The 18,973-nt window shown below is 37.6% G+C and overlaps 1 protein-coding gene across 1 annotated transcript in view; it reads left to right on the plus strand.

Moving 5' to 3' along the window:
• Positions 1–18,973, plus strand: part of slco3a1a (solute carrier organic anion transporter family member 3A1a) — a 35,962-nt gene that overhangs the window by 9,470 nt on the left and 7,519 nt on the right. The window lies entirely within an intron of this gene.

Genomic DNA, 18,973 nt, shown 5'->3' on the forward strand with positions numbered 1-18,973 from the left:
TCGATTTCAAAGAGGTTGATGCTTCTAGCTTCTAATAACTACATGTCCGAAATATGTGAAGGAAATAAGTACAACACAGCCGCAAGTTTCCTGAGAGTAAAAGTTTTAAACGGCATTACTCGGCACCATGCTGGTTTCTATGACAATTTGGCCCACGATTAGAGGGAAGTTCAAAGAAAAGCTTTCTTAACGCCAAAGGTTGGAGATCTAACAAATCAGCACAGAGAATTAAAAATCCAGTTTAGTCTATCCATAATTCACCACAAGGGAAAATGGTTACTTTGTGACAGAAAGTGTTTTGAAAAAAAACCCAAAACATTTTCATCTAAAATGATAATGTTTCTGCACCAGTTCTGACCAGCATTGCTACTCTGATGTGCACAGGCAATCACCAGCATTTAATTATTTTCCTATTATCACAAGATTGTTTCAAAGAATAAAACACAAAGGAGTTAAAGTCAAACAAACTGTCAGTATTTGTTTAGACAAGCAAAGTCTTTGGTTACAGACTCTTGTATTCTATATGCAAACTTTAAAATCAAAGTCTTTCCTTTATGTAGGAAAGGAACATTTCCAAAATTACCACATTAGTACAAAGCTTTAAGAATACTAAAATGAAAAGATACAAATTTCATGTCATGTTATTATATTAAAAAATAGATTCATTTTGCATGTAAACACATGGTACACTTCGGCAGCATTTGACATATTTACAAGTTTTTAAAAAGTACCTTGTAGAAGATTTAGTGGTGTGTTGGTATCAAAATAGAAACATTTGGTGTGAAAGAGTTCATTCGTTTTTCAAGTTTCCCATCATTTTATCTCTTGAAAATTAAGTTAAAAACATCACTATTACCTCTGATTGGTGATACACAATGCAGAGTGTGACGGTGAGATGCTTTCTATCTGCTGGCCATATTTACCAAACTAATTGTTTTCTAAGCTAAATGTCCAGGAGAATCGTTGGTGGCTAATTGCTGTAAGTGTGCAATGGTGGTGGTTGGGGAGAGATCATATCAGAGAATAGCAAAGCAGTCTGGAGAAGAGCCATAATTACAGAGAGGGCCAGGAATGCCAACCAGCCAGCTACGAGGTGGGCCGGAGTGGGTTGAGGCGCACATGCATACCACACAGGCCTGTGAAAAACAACTCCTCCCAAGGCCTTGGCTGCCTGTTTTAACTGCATATTCTTTAGCGAGCATGTCTCACACTCTCCAGCAAGATCTGCTGTGGCTCCTCACAGGAACCTCAGTATGCTTACTGTCATTGCTTGAATGGACTTTGTTCTCGAAGTGGTACTTTTTCTTCTTTGATAGAACCTCTGCCCTGTTGCACTTTAAAACCAGGAGCCAACCTTCAGCATTGTTTGGGTTTGTCTCCACTTTTAGATGCTGACACTAAATCGCAGAGTAAAAGGAAATATTTTGTCCAAATATTATTGGACATGCTGCGTCAACAAGATTTCTCTCCATTGGCCCTGCTAAGTGACCTATTACTACCCTCAGCTAATTCTGGCTCTTCCCACCAGACCCCTTGACTACATAAATACACATGCCAGGACGCACATCCCAGGTTTTGGAGTTGCTCACACTGTATTGCAGAACACAGACCTCACTCAGCTGCCTATCTTGGTTTTAAAAGCTTTTAAACAGCTTGGGACTCCCTCATCAAACTGTAATGTAAAGTATGTAGTGCCTGCAGCATCAGACGTGTATGACATAAATCTATTAACACAAGTTGAGGACCTATTATGTAAAATCACACACGTTTTGTACACGTGGAAGCTTTTTTTTGTGTGTGTGTGTGTGTGTGTGTGTGTGCATAATCAATGTAGCATACAGAAGGTTATGTTTCAGCTTTCTCAATGTGTTTCTCCTCATGGAGAAAAAAATAAGAATGGCTGGTAACCCATTCTTAAACTACCTTACATCTGCTGACAAATATTGTTCAGTGCAAATTTTAATTATTCAGCGTGAAAATAGCCATAATGTTGTTTCATAAAGTGATTTTGAGCATCTACATTCTGCATAAATCTTTGTTTACTTCTCTCCTACACCCTGTGCTCTCATGAATTCAGCAAACTCCCCCAAAATATATGATTTGCATGTATTTATCCCTCTGCTGTCAGATGCAATAATGAAATACGGACATCTAGCACGCTGCCAAGTATTTAAAGTTATCAACTCATCCTGAGAATTTTAGGGAAGAAACAGCTTTGCCTTAGTTTCTAAGACTTGTGTGTTAGGATATCTAGCAGCTGGACAATGCTTGCAAAGAAAAAAACTTAATTGTGTGAATCATGTTAGTGAAAGTACAAAAAGGTCAATTCACCTGGTGGTTTGGCCAAACCCCTTGAACTTTTTTTTGCATATTCTTGCTGCTTCTCAATGGACTTCATTTGGATTTTATGAAATAGACTAACACAAACCATTCCAACAGTGAAAAATGGAGGTGACCACATCATTGTTACAGTTATAAATTCATTTTCTACCATTTAGACAGATCCATAAGTTTCATTGAAGCCATCAAGAGTGTGCAGGGGCAGTCCTAACCTGTTTGACACCCTGGACATACAGCATTCAGAGCGCGCACCTCCCCCCTCTGTCAAAGTCGTGACATAATTCCATGTCAGAACTGAATCAGGATTTGATTCAGATTTTCTCCATCTAATCTGTCTGAAATTGAGCCTTTTTGCAACAAAGAATGAGGAAGGAACTATACTCTCTTGATGTGATTATCTGGCAGAGTAATCATTAAAAACACTTGCAGCTGAGTATTGCCAAGTGTTGATTCATTTGAGCTAAATGACACATCACACTTTTCAGACTGATTTCTTTAATGGAAAATAACAAATAATATACCCCTTTCATTCCACAATTGAAATGAAAGGGTATATTTCATTCCAAAAGGATTTGTTTCAATCCTTTAAAAGGATTGCAACAAACCATATTTAGGCTATTTATTGTTACCAGAAATAGAATTGACAAAAGTTGTACTTATTTGACCAAGCACCCTCCAAATCATACCTCTGTAGGTATAAATCTGGGGTCTTTAAAGCCAGGTGTCGAGGGCCGGTACCCTGCAACTTTTAGATGTCTCTGCTTCAACATACTTGAGTCTAATAATAATTGTTTTTTTTTTGCAGAACTCTAGAGAACTAGCTGTATACCGAAGAAGTAATTAAGCCATTTGATTCAAGTGTGTTAGCCCAGGAACATTTAAAGCTTGCATTTAAATCCTTTGAGGATTCAATTTAAAGACCCCTGCTATAAATTATCCGTTGGAGGAAAAATTGGTCCAAACATGCACTGTGTTGATTTCATTACTGCTGTCTCTTATTACTGAGACGGGATACAGAAGAACAGGGAAACTATGTTGAACTGGTAAAACAGCATAACAGAAAGCACCTGCTAGACAAGTATTTCCTGGATTTACAAATCAAACTGTTGACAGACTGAGAGAATCTTCTATGTGATTAAACTCGGATAGCTTCAGCCTATATTAACCGATGATAATGATATAAATTTGCATTGAATTTCTTGAAAACAGTCTATATTGAGTTCTCATCCACATTATGTAATGCATGTGTCACAAATTCACCCAAACATTCCTTGCCTTATCCCTGAAGGCACATTGTGGCAATTTTGATAAATCTGAAATCTTTATCTGTTAAGGCATTGAGTCATCACCAAGCTTTTGTCCATAAATTTTAAAAGTTAGTTTTTATTTTCTTACAAACCTCTGCTAACTGACATGTCTTCATTGACTTTTAAACACATTTTCTCTCTAATTCAGCTGTCAGTCAAATGACTAAAGCACATCACCCACTTATGAGCTGCAAAGCTGCAAGAATGTTTTTGGTGCCAGACCATCTCTTTATTTAATAAGTGCACAATGACATGGTTTATATACACACTGCCTTTATAGATTTTGACAAAAATATATATATATAATAAGTAAGCAATTGTGATTATAGCCCCCTTGCCAGGAAAAGACAACACTCACATTACGCAACAAGACAGCGAACAAATTTCCTCAAGCACTGGGGAACTGTGCTTGAGGACTTCAACTTTTTAAGACCTTATCACCTTTCATGGAAAGCACTGTCGGAGAATTTACTGAGCAAATTCTCTGATGCGTGTCTCCATTTCTTGTTGCTCTTATCTCTGCAGCCTCAGGTTTGTCTGGAAAATTGATGCCATCCTTGAGAGTCTTGTCAACATTCCAGCTGAAGCTCTCTGACTCCAAGCGAATGCTGCAGCAAGTCCTTAATATAAGCTACTTAAACTCGAAGCATGTTAGTGTCATCTTGAAGGATTAGATCCTAAATGGTTTTTTCCGGCCCCGCCGTAAGCTGCATGCTGAGTTTGCCTAGCAACGGTAGTATGGGTTATCTTAAGATGATAAATGGGAATGCAGCAAATGCTCATCAAACACCCCCAGCTCTTGTGCATCGCTGTAAAGCACAGTACAGTGTGAGCTGTGTTTCCACCGCAGTCTGCTGTTCTGCAAGCTGAGTGACCCAAAGGTGCTCGCAGGGAGCTGCAGGCCTGGATTGAGAGGCTAGCCTCACTCGCCCAGCTTGGTAACATTTTCCGGAAGATGTCTTACGGGTGAGAAGGCAGGGAATATCAGATTATTACAAAAAAAATTGTCAATTAATAATTATTCCTAAATAGTATATCGCATTCTGCAGAAAAGAGGGGGGACAAATGCTGGTACATACTCCAGAGAGTGAGGTAATCTACACAGTTTGGAGTCTTCTCATATGGTGAACAACTGGTGAAAGATTCATTCAATCTAAACACAATGAAGTGGAATGTTGAGAGCATTGTCTTATCAGTTTTACTCATAAGTGGATAGTTATGTTTTTTTTTTCTTAAGCCGAGGATGTGTCAAATAGTTTTTAGTAGTCTGTATATTGTATAAATACAAATAAGCTATTTTTTTGTGTTGTTTTTGTGGCTTTAAACAAGTTTTGTATAGTTAGACCAAAGACAAAAATGGCAGTAAGGGTTGTAAAGGCTGTTGAGCCCTGTGCTAATTTGAGAAAAGTCAGCAGCCTTCAGCAGTGTTTTGCTCCTGAAAACTTTTGCCGATCTGGATAGTCAAGCTTTGCTCATTCAGGCTTTTAGCCTTTCTAATATCGAGGTAGAAAATGCTCCTTTTTATGTTTGCATACATTTGAGTTTTCATTCATTTACTTTAAAAAGTTTGTGTGAAATTAACCAGTTCAGGTTGACTCAGTCTTTGTGTTTTTTATTTTCAGCTATGATCGAATGCAGTCAAGACCTTCTGAAAACCCGTGAAATAGTCCTTTAGTATGAAGCCAATAGGAACATGTCACTCTGTCACACTTTGTTTTGTCTGCTACTGTCCCAGAATGCTGCCACCCAAACAAATTAACATTGGTAGGACTTCTTCGGTTCTTTAGCGGCCGAACGTTGTCAGTAGGCGTGGGGCATATGGTCATGTGAGATAAAATATATTAAAGCAGTTAAACAGCAGGCTTTCATTGATGATTCAGATCATTGTGCTGTGTTTTAGTCTAAGTAGCTGCTTGCTACACAGAGCCTGCTTATTTAGTGTGATGAGTCTTTGATCCTTAGTTGGATCATCAGGACACTGAAAAAGTGTGTGAGCGCTAAATAGGTCAAAACCCTGTATGATCTGGATCATCAGAGATGACAATTATGACACCCTCTGGTCATATCATCACAGCCTATCAAACTAGATGTGAAAGCTTCTGGCCTTCGCCAAGATTGTTAATAATCAGTTTTCCATCTGCCACTATTAGTGCAGGCTCAAAAGACTGAAAGATTCTGTGTTTAGCTTCCTTTATTTGCCCATGCATGCCTTTGACACCTTTTAGTCTTTATGATGAATTCATGTAGCCTATGCAAACCTTACTGTGGTGCCAGACAGTCTACTTGAGGCAATCTAGGTCAGGCTCTGTCACTGCTGATTAAAAAGGGGATTTTTTTTATTTCTTATGTCATTCATTGAAGGAGGAGCCGGGGGATAAGGGTGGGAGGAAACAAATCATAAACCCAGCAGCATCAGGAAACTGTAACCACAGAAACAGACTGTTATTTGGCTGTTGCTACTGTCAAGGATACATCCATCACTCTGCTTTTCAGATCTTCACTGTGTAAAACGAACAAGGACTTATCTAATGTGCTTGTGACCTTCCATGAATGCAAGTGCTCATAAAAAAAAACCCTTGATCTTAGCAAGTGAACATGTAAGCAGTATTTATACATCCACCGCAAGCCCCAGGCCTAATTGATTGGATGGTCTCTAAGAGCTTTGTGGACCTCTTGGATTAATGGCAGCATGGTCAGTACTTAACCCCCATATCAGTAATAGTATTGTGTTCAACATAGCTATGCCTTATTAAATGGACACTGATCAGTAGGTGATGTCAGACATAAATGGCAGAGTGTCATATTTTATTTACTCAACTGAAAAATGACAAACATATTTTGTTTTCCAATACATACTAAAATGTTCTCCACTTGTTGAGTGTTTGCTTACAATTGAGACAATTCAGTTCAGATTTTGAAATTGAATTGAATTGACCATGTGGAGTTGGGTAAAATTAAAAATATATATATTTTCATTGGAATTGTATTTTGATGATCCTGCAATCTTAGCTTGATTGATTATAAATAAATTGCATTAATTCAGGGACATTTTGCTTAATTAGAGAATAATTCCTTCCGCTTTTAATATAATGTGAATATAGTCAATGACATAAGTAGTATACTTTTTTTCCTTCTATTGTTATAATAATTGATTTTCCACAAAATATATGTGATAGTCATCATTTCCTGTAAACAACTGATGAAAATAGATGAGTAAATTTCTTGGTGTTCACCAGGACAAGAGACCGGACTAAAGTTGCAACAGTAAAGCTTGTAATTGTTGCATAAAATACGCAAAACTTTAAGTAGAAAGTATACTTTTACAAGGCACCCACAGCAAGTGCTCTAAACCCACTAGCTATAGATTTATTTGTTTCTTGTTTTTTTTCCTTCAGAAACGCCTATTTTATGCGCTTCAGCACCAATTTAATTTCAAATCCATTTCCTCGGGATGTAGCACAGTTTTTGCAGCATTTTATTTGAGCCAGACATGTTGGTGTACAATCAGTTGCATTTTATGAGCCCACTTCTCTCGTTTTCCTGGGAAAAGAGGGAAAAACAGGTTGCTGGCATCTATGTCCTGATAATTAGGCCAAACCACCTGCAGAGGAAGCTGTTACCAGCTGCTGTCAAACAGTCTCAAACCTCTTCCTGCTCTTCGTCTTCAATAGAGCAGCTGCAGCTCTCCATCAGTCTTCTGTTCTGATGCTTTACCCTCTGCCTCCATCCAACCAACAGAGCCACCCAACAATGGAGCCTGTGTGAGGCTCCAAACCTCTTCCGACATCTGAAGATGGTTACAAACAGCTCACTGTGTGGCTGGCCCTTGCTCTGCTGCATTAACGTTCTCGCACTGACCCTCCATCATCGTCCCCTTCTGTTTCTTTCTGTTTCTTTTCCTCATTTGACCCGGCGTTCACACAGTTGGCTGTCTGGCCAAGACCTCGGAACATCCAGTATCACACCGCTGCTCAGTTTGGAAACATGCCCAGCCTTAGCGTGTAATCTTATGACTCAGAAAAGTCATCATCATTGTCAAGGCTGGAGTTCATGCTTGCGTCTCGTGTCAGTTAAAAATCTCTTGATTACCACCTTCCAAGTGAACCGAAGACTTGTAGCGATTATTTGTAGAGGCAATGAGTTATACTTATATCTGCAAGCGATGTCTGGTTAAAATGACAGTTGTTACATTAATTATGAGTTTGTGTTGCAATTCAGGCAACAAAAACTAATCGACTTAGGTGAGTGGAATCTGGTTATTGAGCACTCTGAGCAGCTCCTAGACTAATTGCTTTTGTCACAAAGCTAATTGGAATTAGAGATTAGGGTACTCTATGTCAGATTAAAGTCTCCGATTGGCATTGACCTTCAAGGTGAGAGGAAAAAGTGATTACAAACATGAGATTCGACTCATTCTTGTCATTTTGAGCTGCGACAGATGTACACTTCATTCTGCACCTTTTCAACAGAACACCAAATCTCTAACTGCAGATGATTGCCTCAGTTTTGTGGTGTAAGTTTTGTTGTTTTAAGTCACAAAATAGAAGCATAACAATTTTGAAAGCATTTTGAAGCGATACAAGTGTTAAAATAAATATTAATAAGTTCTCAATTTTTCTCACATTCTTCTTTTAAATGTAAGTAATTTCATAATTTTGAGGCGAACATTTAGGATATATACAGATAAGAAAGTGTGCCTCAACCAGATTTTATCTCCCTTAATATATCTATTAAATCTATAGTCCATTTCATAAATGTTTTGGGACCAGATTTAGATTTTTAGATTATACAATCATTTATATCTGTGACTGCCCCTTTGTTTCTCTTTTTCCATCCCACCACAGGGTGTTTTGGCAAAATCAGTTTTTCTCTTCATTGTCATCTAAAGGACTTAGGCGGCTCTGCTGTCGCAGCCAATGAGTTATAAACTAGGACAAAGATCTGTTATGCTCAGAGGATTGCTTTTGTTTTGTTTATTTATTTTTTGCTTCTTAGAGCTACTTCATCATTTCCTTAGATGGACTGCAAGGCTTTTGTGACATAAATATCATCATGTGTACCAATCCTTGTGGATCGTTTGGACAAACTGAATGTGAGGATTTTGTAGGACTGCAACTTCTGAACAAAAGCATGATGTATACAAAATTAAGCTATCAGAATATAAGTATTTCTTGCCTTAATTCTAAAGCTACAGAACTCTATATATTTTCTGAAATTGATATTTTTAGGTACTATTTTAGTCTCTTATTTTTCTTGGGATCAGCAAATGCGTTGTGTTTTCAAATCTATTCTATTTAAAGTGTCTTTCTATATTTTTATCCATATGGGTTATCATCCATATCATCCACATGGATAATATGGATTTATAAAATTACTATAAAATCATTTATAAATTGTTTATTGATAAATAATTTATTTATAAATAAATAAGTTATTCATTTATTTATTCATTCATTCTTTATCATCCATCCTTTATCTTCCAGACACTCTGAAAATTAAACAATAACCATTAATTTCTCTGAAGCTAATTAACCAACTAACACCAGCTATAAATGGGTATTTCACAATGCAACATTGTAAAATATGGATTCTGCTATTTCTGGGCTGTCCGTTGGATTCTTAAAGTGGGAGAGTGGTTGTAAAGAAAAATACAGAAGCAGATATTTAATTTTTTTTATCCATATGGGTTATCATCCATATCATCCACATGGATAATATGGATTTATAAAATTACTATAAAATCATTTTGAGTTTCACAAAAGATTACAGAAAAATATTGTCTGTTGAAGTAACATGAAACAAAAATCAGGCTCATATTTCAAAATGGCCCTCCAGCAGGATTCTTATAGGTTACCGTCAGGAGCCGATCGCAAGGTGTTGCTAAAATGCGCTCATGAAATAAGCTTGGTTGTCCTTGAATTGAGACAAAGTTCAGTCTACCGTCGGTTTGTTAGGAAAAAGAGCTTGCTAAAAGCCTGCTCATAAGCCAAGTCCATGATGGACTTTGTTCTGTAGTAACCTCACTGCTCATCCTCAGAGGGTCAAAAGGCTAATAGCATTAAACATGTCCTCATGCTGCAGTTTTTATTCAGCAACCATATGGCATCAGTGAAACTGTTTCAACCCTTATCTGCTGTAGTTCAGATGGGAATATCAAATAGTTTTTTTTGTGTCTCTTTATGTCTTTCTGTGTGCCAATGGCGAGTTTTAAATTTTAGATGATTTGACGTAAGCGGAAGTTAATGTCGGATGATCCTGATGTCATGGCATTTGAATGTGAGTTGAGAGCCGGCGATAAGCTTTGGCATGTTATTTAGGTCATGACTGTGCACTCAACAGGGTTACCACGGGATACGGCAAACCTATGTACCTCTTTTTGTATCTTTGTTATTTTGGATATTCCAATCTCATAATCAATTAAAGCCTCATTTACAAAACTAATTTAAAGAATTTATTTTAAAATGTCACTCCAAAGATGAAGATACATTTTTTAACCAGTATAAATACCTTTAATATTATGGTGGGGCTTAAAGTTTTCAGGGTACAAAAAACCTTCTTTGTGTTTTTAAAATAGACTTTGCCTTTGAGAAGAAAAGGGTACGACTTTTATGTGCTCATGTTCTGAAACCATGAGTTCACAAGTTGGATGTCATGGTCTGATTTCCTTACATTAATTATTTTGATCAACACGTTTTGTTGATTTGGATGGGTACTTAGTCTCAAAGGAATTCTTAAAAACATTTTCTGTCTTCAGCTTGAATTTCCTGTAGATTTAATCCATATCTAGGTTTTATCCGAGCCTATTGTTTGTTGGGAAAAATCTAAAACATCTGTTCTAGAAACCCCACTCTGTTTTCAAGATATAACCGGTGTTTTTGCGCTCTTCCAAAAAATTTATACCGTTATCAAGCAGATGCAAATTTGCTAATCGCAAGAAGATTTATTCATATCAAATCAAAATGTGCTTCAGCAGTGCTTGGTTTATGCTAGTGCAATTATACTCAATTGATTAAAACAACACACAGAACATACATTACATTAACTATGGAAAACAAGTTTTAAAATAATATAGCACAGTCTTATTTTCTAACATCAAAATTAACATGTTACATTTACATGGGTGTGAACATTTTTGAAAACCACTCCACATATTAAAAAGGGACTTTTTACTCAGTTTAGTCCATACTGTTGCATGTCATGTCGGGTAGTTTTATGTTTCCTGTTCAGTGGTTGTCACTCTTAACAACCACTGAAATAAAAGCATCACTTGTGTTGTCAAAGTATGTTTGCAGCTCCTAAATATTTTTAGAGAAATGTGAGATCAGAATGTTGTCATTCCTGTCAGAGTGAATGAGAGGACAATAACTTTGAATCGAGATAGTTAGATGTGTCTGAAAAGTCTCCCTTCGGTAGATCAAAACCACTTTTATCTTTTAAAAAATACGGTGTATTTCAAGACTATGGTAATATCTATTTATATAATTTAGAGAGAGTAGGCATTTCTATTATTATGTTTGAGAGACAATAAAATGAATGCAGGAAAGACTGGGAAATGGTGAACCAGTTTCTATGTGTTATAAAGTCCACATCCATTTTCTCACATACATCTTGCAAAGGATTATACAATTATAATTTTTATGTGGTCTTTCCATTTCTGCCCCTCATCAAGATGAAAAAATAGTAACTTTCAAGGAGAACTGTTTTTCTATTTGGAGCAAATTACTCAAAGGTTCACTCTCTATGCAACGTACAGTCATTAGAAAGTCAGTCTTTCTTCCATATATGATGATTTCTTTCACAATTTAACTGACAAAGGAAATGACAAAAAAAATTGTCTACTTCCCACTTCTTCTGCTTTAGGCCAGTCTAGTTGACACTCACCAGGCCACACATTATTAATTTATCAGTTGTGGTATGCAGCATGTGTCACTATTTATATAAACCATACGTAGTGACATATTTAAGGCCTACCATCCTTCTTGATGAGGGCTTTTTTGTGAGAAACCATGCAAAGGTTGAGAAAGTGGCTATTTAAAGCATTCAGAGTGAAGCGTGTCACCAGTTTCTCACATTTATTGTTACAGTTCAAACTAAATCAGTTATACAGAAACAGCTAATGTCACCGGCTGAAAGCCGAGATGACACTGCTTCAGCAAGAAGCTATCTTTTAGATAATTTAAGTAAACAAGCCACTTTCTGTAACATCACCAGAAAACATCAGATTGAAGTTGGGCTTGCATGGATAGAAAGTTATTAAATGTACTTATCGCCAATATAACTTAAGACATAAAAAATACAACTTGTTGTAGTCAGATGTATCAAAATGTTGGAAGATACTTCTGCTGCTACTAAGAAATTCACTCTTATGTTACTTTTCCTTGTACTGTACAATATAGATAGCCATATTAAGCATGGCTAACACAGTAAAATCATGTAATAAAGATGCTGTCAGTCCATTCCTATCTTGTTACACAGTTATCTCAAAAGCAATAAAAATGCATAAACTCCTGCAGCGTGCTATTTGACATCTGCTTCCTCATAGCCTGCTGTCTTCATATGCAATTGAAATACAAGCTTGACATGTAAATGGCCAATTAGAGCATAAATATACGTATAAACAGAATCAACGCTTCCGTTACTCATGTCACAGTTTATTCTGCTGACTTCTTGTAGAATTTTGATGATATGTTTTGTTTAACAGAGGAATGAATATGTTTGCTAACACCGTTAACAAGTGACAGGTAATTTGTGTGACAAACTATTGTCACAAATTTCATACAAAAATAAATAAATAGTAAAAACATTGTTTATTACATCAGCAGAAGTGAAAGTCTTGATTGTTGCTGCTTGGGTTTTTGGCCAGTATGAGATTATTATACTGGAAATGGCAGTAATGCTTTCCCCTCCTCTTACTGCCGGTTGTGGTTTCTCAGCTTTAGAACCTAATTCTTGGATACAGTAGTTTTCATGAACTTCTGTTAAGCAGAAAAATCTCATAGTATTTACTGCTAAAAGAAAATCTGTCTTAAACTAGCTGTATTCAGTCATTCTAACCCAGGAGACCCATCTCCTGCTGCCTATTATTGATTATGTGACAAACCTTGTGTCAGATGAAAGACTGGCTTCTGGCTTATCTTCAGTAATCACTTAGTTCATTCTCAGTTTCTTAAACTGGTCCCGGTTGTGAAAGTGACACAAGCTGCTGTCTGGCCGTCCACATTATTCCATCCCTCGGCTCCTATTTAGCTCAGAGGATTACTGAGCCAACTTGAGTAGGATTAACAGAGGAGAAGGAGGAATACCCTTTGTGCCCTGAGAGCAGGAAATTAACTGAGAGTTATGTTGCATTTCAAGCCTAAGCTTGGATAAAAAGATAGAAATGTACAAATGCGGGTTGTTTTGAGGAGATCCTTCTATAAATGCAATAAATTGGCCTCTCTGGGCTTCGTCTGACAAAGTTATCATCTTTTCTTACATCTCAATCCTTGCTTTAATGTTCTGGGTGAATGATTAAAGTCTGATGGAGTTACTTGAATGTGAATGTTTAATGTTTACTCTGAACTCCCTTTTCAGCTGCAATGCAGGGGCTCTGCGATCCATCTGCTGGTTAATTAATATCTTGGAGAGGACAAGCCTCATGCACAGTGGCTCTGCAGTCCTTTCCAGCAGTTTCTAAGTAAATTAGTGGGAGACAAAAACTCTAGATGCAAGCTTTGTTATTGCATTACTTCTGACATCCTCCCCTGAGACCATAATTCACAGTGTACTAAAAGGCTTAGGCAAAGTGCAACATGAACAAATTAGTTTGTTTTGTTCTTATCTCGTGGTGGGACTGCTGGAAGGGGAAAAAGAGGGATTTGGAAGTTGTTTGGAAAGCAGCGTATTGCGAAGATTACAGCCAGCTCCGTGTTGTTCCTCATGGAGAGTTAATGGGCTTAATTTAGATTTTCTTACTTTCTGCTTAATCCTGCTTTGAAATATGCAAAATGTGTCCCGTTGCAACATGTGCAGACAGGTTGTAGTCTTATCAGTCAAGTGTGAACAAAAATAAGGGTGACTTTTGTTGGGAAAGAAAATCTGAAATACTGGGATGACTGGCTAGAGAGAGATGGGGAAGGGAAACAAGGGGGTCAAACAGAAACTGTTTTACAACCCAGAGAAAATTAGTTTATTGTTAGCTGCAAACTGTAAATAGTTTGACAGGAATCTTCAGTTAGGCATGGTAGTTTCCAAATCTTAACTGAGTTTTTACTAAAAATGAATAAAACATTTGACCTTTTGTATATTATCAGTTACACAAATGGAAATATTTCTGTACAGTTTAGAGGATAGATAAACAGGACAGAGAAACAATGAAAGAGTCTGTTTATTGTGTCTAATTCTGTTATGAGACTTCTGTAATCTGCTTAGCCACATGTAAAACTGCAGCTTCTCAGCAAATTTGATCTTAACCCATTTAAACCCACCGGTCGCAATAGTGACCAAGAAATTGATTTCACTTTCAAGGACTCCAAAAAGCTTACTGATTAAATTTTCAGTTAATGTCCAGCAAATATTGAAAGTTTATAGTGTTCAGATAATACTTATGCAGTATCACATTTTTAGAGTGTATTATCAAATGACCAGAACTATTTATGTCTTGGTTGCACTTTGGCGAGAAGAAACCTCCCAAAGAAGAGGCCAGCAATGTAGGTTTAAATAAACATACAACAAAGATTTTTGGTGCACATCATCTTAAAAGCGTCTAGTTATGACACTCACCTTTGCATTTACAAAACTTGGTTTGGTGTGTGAGCAGGATGTCATGAGAAAGATGGTATCCTTACTGATTTTGGTAGTGATGGCTTAGACATGGACTAAAAATGGAAAACAGGCCTTTTTCCATGCCTGATTTTGAATGCATGTGATCAGATAATGGGAAAAGAGGATGTTCTCCCCCTTCACCAGTCTTGTGGCACTGTTTTACCACCTCCACAGTTCATGATGAAGGGACAGCTGTCTCTTTGATGTACCCTTTAAAACTATAGAGGATCCAAATGAGGATCTGACCCAAGATAAGAAACCACTGGTCAACTAGAAAGACACCAATATTTTCACAGTAGAAACAAAGATCAGAAAGAACTACACAGAAACTGATGTCAATAAATTAATGACTGACAGATTTTCATGATTTTCAATAATATAAATGAAGGCCTCTACTATAGATGTTATCTTTATGACCCATGTTAATGAGATAACACAACACTACAACTGACTAAAGTTCAATATAATCATGTACAAACTCTCAAGCTAAGCTGTCAAATTTACCTTGGCTTAGAATATACAGATTTACACTTCACAGAGCAAATGTTGCACTAAAGTAATCCAGTGGCAAGTTATGTTCAAGTAAAGAAACAATGTTCACCTTTTATGATCTTTTCTATTTGGAAAAAGCACTTTTAGTTCATCTTAGTAAGAGCACCATATTATCCCACCAGTCACAATTGTGACCGATCATAAAACACACTTTGCCGTATATTTTTCAACATTTTTAAAAATCATTTCTGATTTTAATACTTTCATGTCTGGGGAAAAAAATTGGGATTAAATGGGTTAAGGCATCTAACAAGACAAACTGGTCCAATTTATACAGGTTACAATTTGGTTCAAATTCAGATTAATCAATTTAATTCCAAGAAAACTTTGTCATAGAATCAATTCAGATCCAGTGATAAGCATTTACATTTATTCATTTTGATAATACAATTGAAAAACAGGGCAATTAAGTATCGATTCTTCTGTAGAAATCCAGGACAGCATGAGCAAGCATGTGGTGACTGTGGAAAGGAACCGTTCTTTCTAAATGGGAAGAAAACTGCAACAAAACTAGGCTCAGCATGAGCAGACATCAGTCATCTCCTGGCTTGAAGTTTAAAAGGCAGAAAGGGAAAATTGAAAATCAGAAAGACACTGATCCAGGAGAAGATGAAGCTTTAAAAAAAAGTAAGACACTCGGAAGTTCTGTTCATAACTCTTCCAAGAATGTCTCAGTTAAACACAGAATTGTTGCCTTGGAGGTTTTTTCTATGTAAAAAAAAAAAAAAAAAAAAAAACAGCATGAGAAGTACAGCAAATTAATGGAAGCAATTCTTCACTGAATGGTTCCATCCAGGAAAGATGCACAGCTGGACAAGAAAACTGGAGGCCAATAGTGGTTTCAGCAGAAAAGGAGGAATGGGAGCTTGCAAAAATCTAATGGTAATATCTTTACCAATGAACCGCTCTGGGAAAGAAACACAAACACAGAACCGCTGGGCCAGGAGTACCGCCTACAGAAAGAAAAAATGACCCATGTTAAAAAAAAGTGTTGTAGCAACACAAAGTTAAAAGCGCTGATAGAACTGTTTATGGCTCTGCCTAGGAATGAGGCACAACTAAACAAAGAAGCAAGAGATGAGAGAAAAAAAACAGTTACCAAAATTAATTGCAGACATAGCTCCATGAAGGGTATTTTGGAAAAAGATCAAACTAAACAAAGATGCACTTACCAGATGTGTATCATGTACTCATAAAAAAAGAAAGAGGCAAGGCTAATGACTTTTTAGCTCTATTCCACTGGGCAATGGGTACCCTTTATGGAAATAAAAACATTGATACTATACAATATACATGGAAACAATAGTTTTGTTTCTCTTTGACAGAGAACATTCTTTGTAAAAAGAGAAAAGAAAAGTAGACAAAATTAAAAGTAGGCCTATTCCACTAATGGGTCACAGGCAGACGCACCCGGCCATGTGTAGTATCAATGGAAAAAAACAGAGACTGAGAGAGTGCAATGTTAATGGCAGCAGTAAATGCCATTAACCATTAAATTACCTCCAGTAGCTGAAAACGGTTTCAGTATAACTGCAAGGACAGCTCAGGCTAATCTAAGCCAATCAAACTGTAATTTTATCAAAAATGAACATCTACTCTAAAAAGTAAGCAGAGTTTCTGCCTTACAGACAAAGACTGGAAAGTGGATTGGAGGAGAGAAACTTCAGAACTTTAGAATCAGACTGCACTCTTAATTTAGGCGCCTTCCCTAAATCAGTACAGTTTTACAACATTTGGGCAACATTTCAATTTGTAACTGGTTAGATTAGGAGAGCAGGAAGAACACGTGATTCAATCTTGCTTTCTATTTCCCTTGAAGATTGAATTAAGTTGAAGATGAGCTCCGCCATTTTCAAACTCGCAGGATTCTCTTGTATTCTGGCAAAAGCCGTCAAACTGTTATTGTGAGGAACATGCTCAGTTTTCGGGGGTCTGCTCATTATAGGGGGACAATGTTATCACCTAGTGTACCGTAAAGCAACTGTGTGTTAGGACAGATCTCAGTGGAAACATTTCTCCTCCCAGTGGTTGCTGGCTTGCGGTTTAGCTGGGCCATCACCTCCCGGAAGGTGATGCTTTTGTCTAACTCAATTTCCTGCTTTAGATTTCCCATTGTGCAAGCGGTTGTGATGTTGTCAGCACATGAAGACAACACTCGGTTTCTAAGGAAACCGAGCACACCAACCTCATTTGCAACACCACAGGCAAATGTGGTCGTCACGTGGGTGCAGTGCTCTTCTTGAGTTTCTTTGTTCTTTTCTGGAAGTGCTGCTAAACGGCATTATCTGTCGTTTTCAGTGAACACTCTTCTTTTGTCTCGCTGCCACAACAATGCTTTCTTGTTCATCAGTTTGCGTTTGGACTTCAGTTTCTTTCAGGCTGTTAACTGGTTTGTTTTTTGTACTTGTTGCATCTTGTCCATGTAACAGAATCTCAGAAGTTACCATGATGAGGAAGGAGGTTGAGACCTGTTACATGCTCTGGCGCCTCGTGGATGCATCTATGTGTACTCATTTCCGTGCCGGTTTCGCTGTCGCCAACAAATGTGTTTCAGTTGTGGTTTCATGAGAGGAAAGAACGAGTGTTCCCATCCCATTTCTTTTTCCACTCAAAGGCGTTGTCTGTAGCACGTGTGTTGCTACCAAACTCCTCCTGGTGAATGTGTGAGTCATTTCCTTTATGTGAAAAATAAACTATGATGTGATTGAAGGCATGTTTATGTGACTGAGTCGCCTCCCTTCCTAAGTGGGTGGTCAGGGCAGGAGGCAGACCATTGAGTTTACTCTCGGCACCAGGAAAGCAACACAAAGCTTAGTCACAGTTTCCGTCCTTCGTTAAGTGGCTGCTTCTGGAATCAGATGCTAAGAACAGCGATCAGCAGCCAACTTGAGGCCAGTGAAATGAATTTGTTTTGGCTTCTGTGCAGCTATCGATTGTCTCTGTTTGCTAGACATCTTCCAGCCCTCTAAAGGAAAGTCTTATGTTGCCACACATCAGAGGAGTTAACAGCCCGGGAGGAAAATTTGCCTCCCAAATTGAGCTTGGGCTCTTCATTATCTTCCTGCAGTCTGAGTCACAGGTTCACGCTCGCAGCCCGCTCTAATTAGAATTTTGGATCAAGCTCAGAAATTTCATCTTTAACTGCGCGCTGGAGGAGATAGGGGACCGTGTCTGCCGCTGTGTGTCTTTCTCTTCCTATCTGTGGTTTAACTCTGAGTGTTCAGTGCAGTTTTAAGGAGAATAAAAGTATGCAAGCATCACCGACAGTATCTCTCCTGCTACACTTGTCTCTTGGTTTTTACACCAGCTGATTTGATCTTTGCTGACAACCAAAACAGTTCCCTGTTTGCAGTATTGCTTCTCACTGTACTTTTTTTAAACAAGGGTATTGTAAAGTTGAACACAACACTTAATTAATCAGCAAATTCATAATTCTGGCTTCAGAACATGACGAGTTGAATTCAGTCTTTTTGTTGCATGCTTTAGACGGGCTGTTTATGTAGTCAAATGATGCTGAATTATGCCCGCAGGAGTTTGATAGCCAGCTTAACCCTACATCCTGAGTTCTAACATTAACCTATCAGTTTCTTGGCAGGTTTTGTAATACTGTGGATTTCTGTTTTAGGGCTGCACGGTATTACAAAATCTTCCAATGATAATATCAGTTGTGAGGTTTGCCTGTTTTCTTGTTTCCGCTTCTTGTCATCTGTGCTTCTGACTCTGTGGAAATTGACATTTGTGTCCACTGTATTTGCTGCCACAAAACTAGGTCCAAACAGCATAATATTACATTAGCATGAGTAATGCAAGTTCATAACTCGTCAAGAGTTTTTGCACCTTAAGCAATCTCCAAGCAAGCCCTATTCTACATCTTGTGCAGCTGCATATGCATTGAGAGTACAACTGAAAAGTTAATTTTACTTCAGTTTTTCACTTCAAAAGGTTGAACTCAAAAATTGCACACACTGTGA

The sequence above is a fragment of the Poeciliopsis prolifica genome, unplaced genomic scaffold (assembly GCF_027474105.1).
Source record: "Poeciliopsis prolifica strain line A6 unplaced genomic scaffold, Auburn_PproV2 SCAFFOLD001, whole genome shotgun sequence".
Taxonomy (NCBI): Eukaryota; Metazoa; Chordata; class Actinopteri; order Cyprinodontiformes; family Poeciliidae; genus Poeciliopsis; species Poeciliopsis prolifica.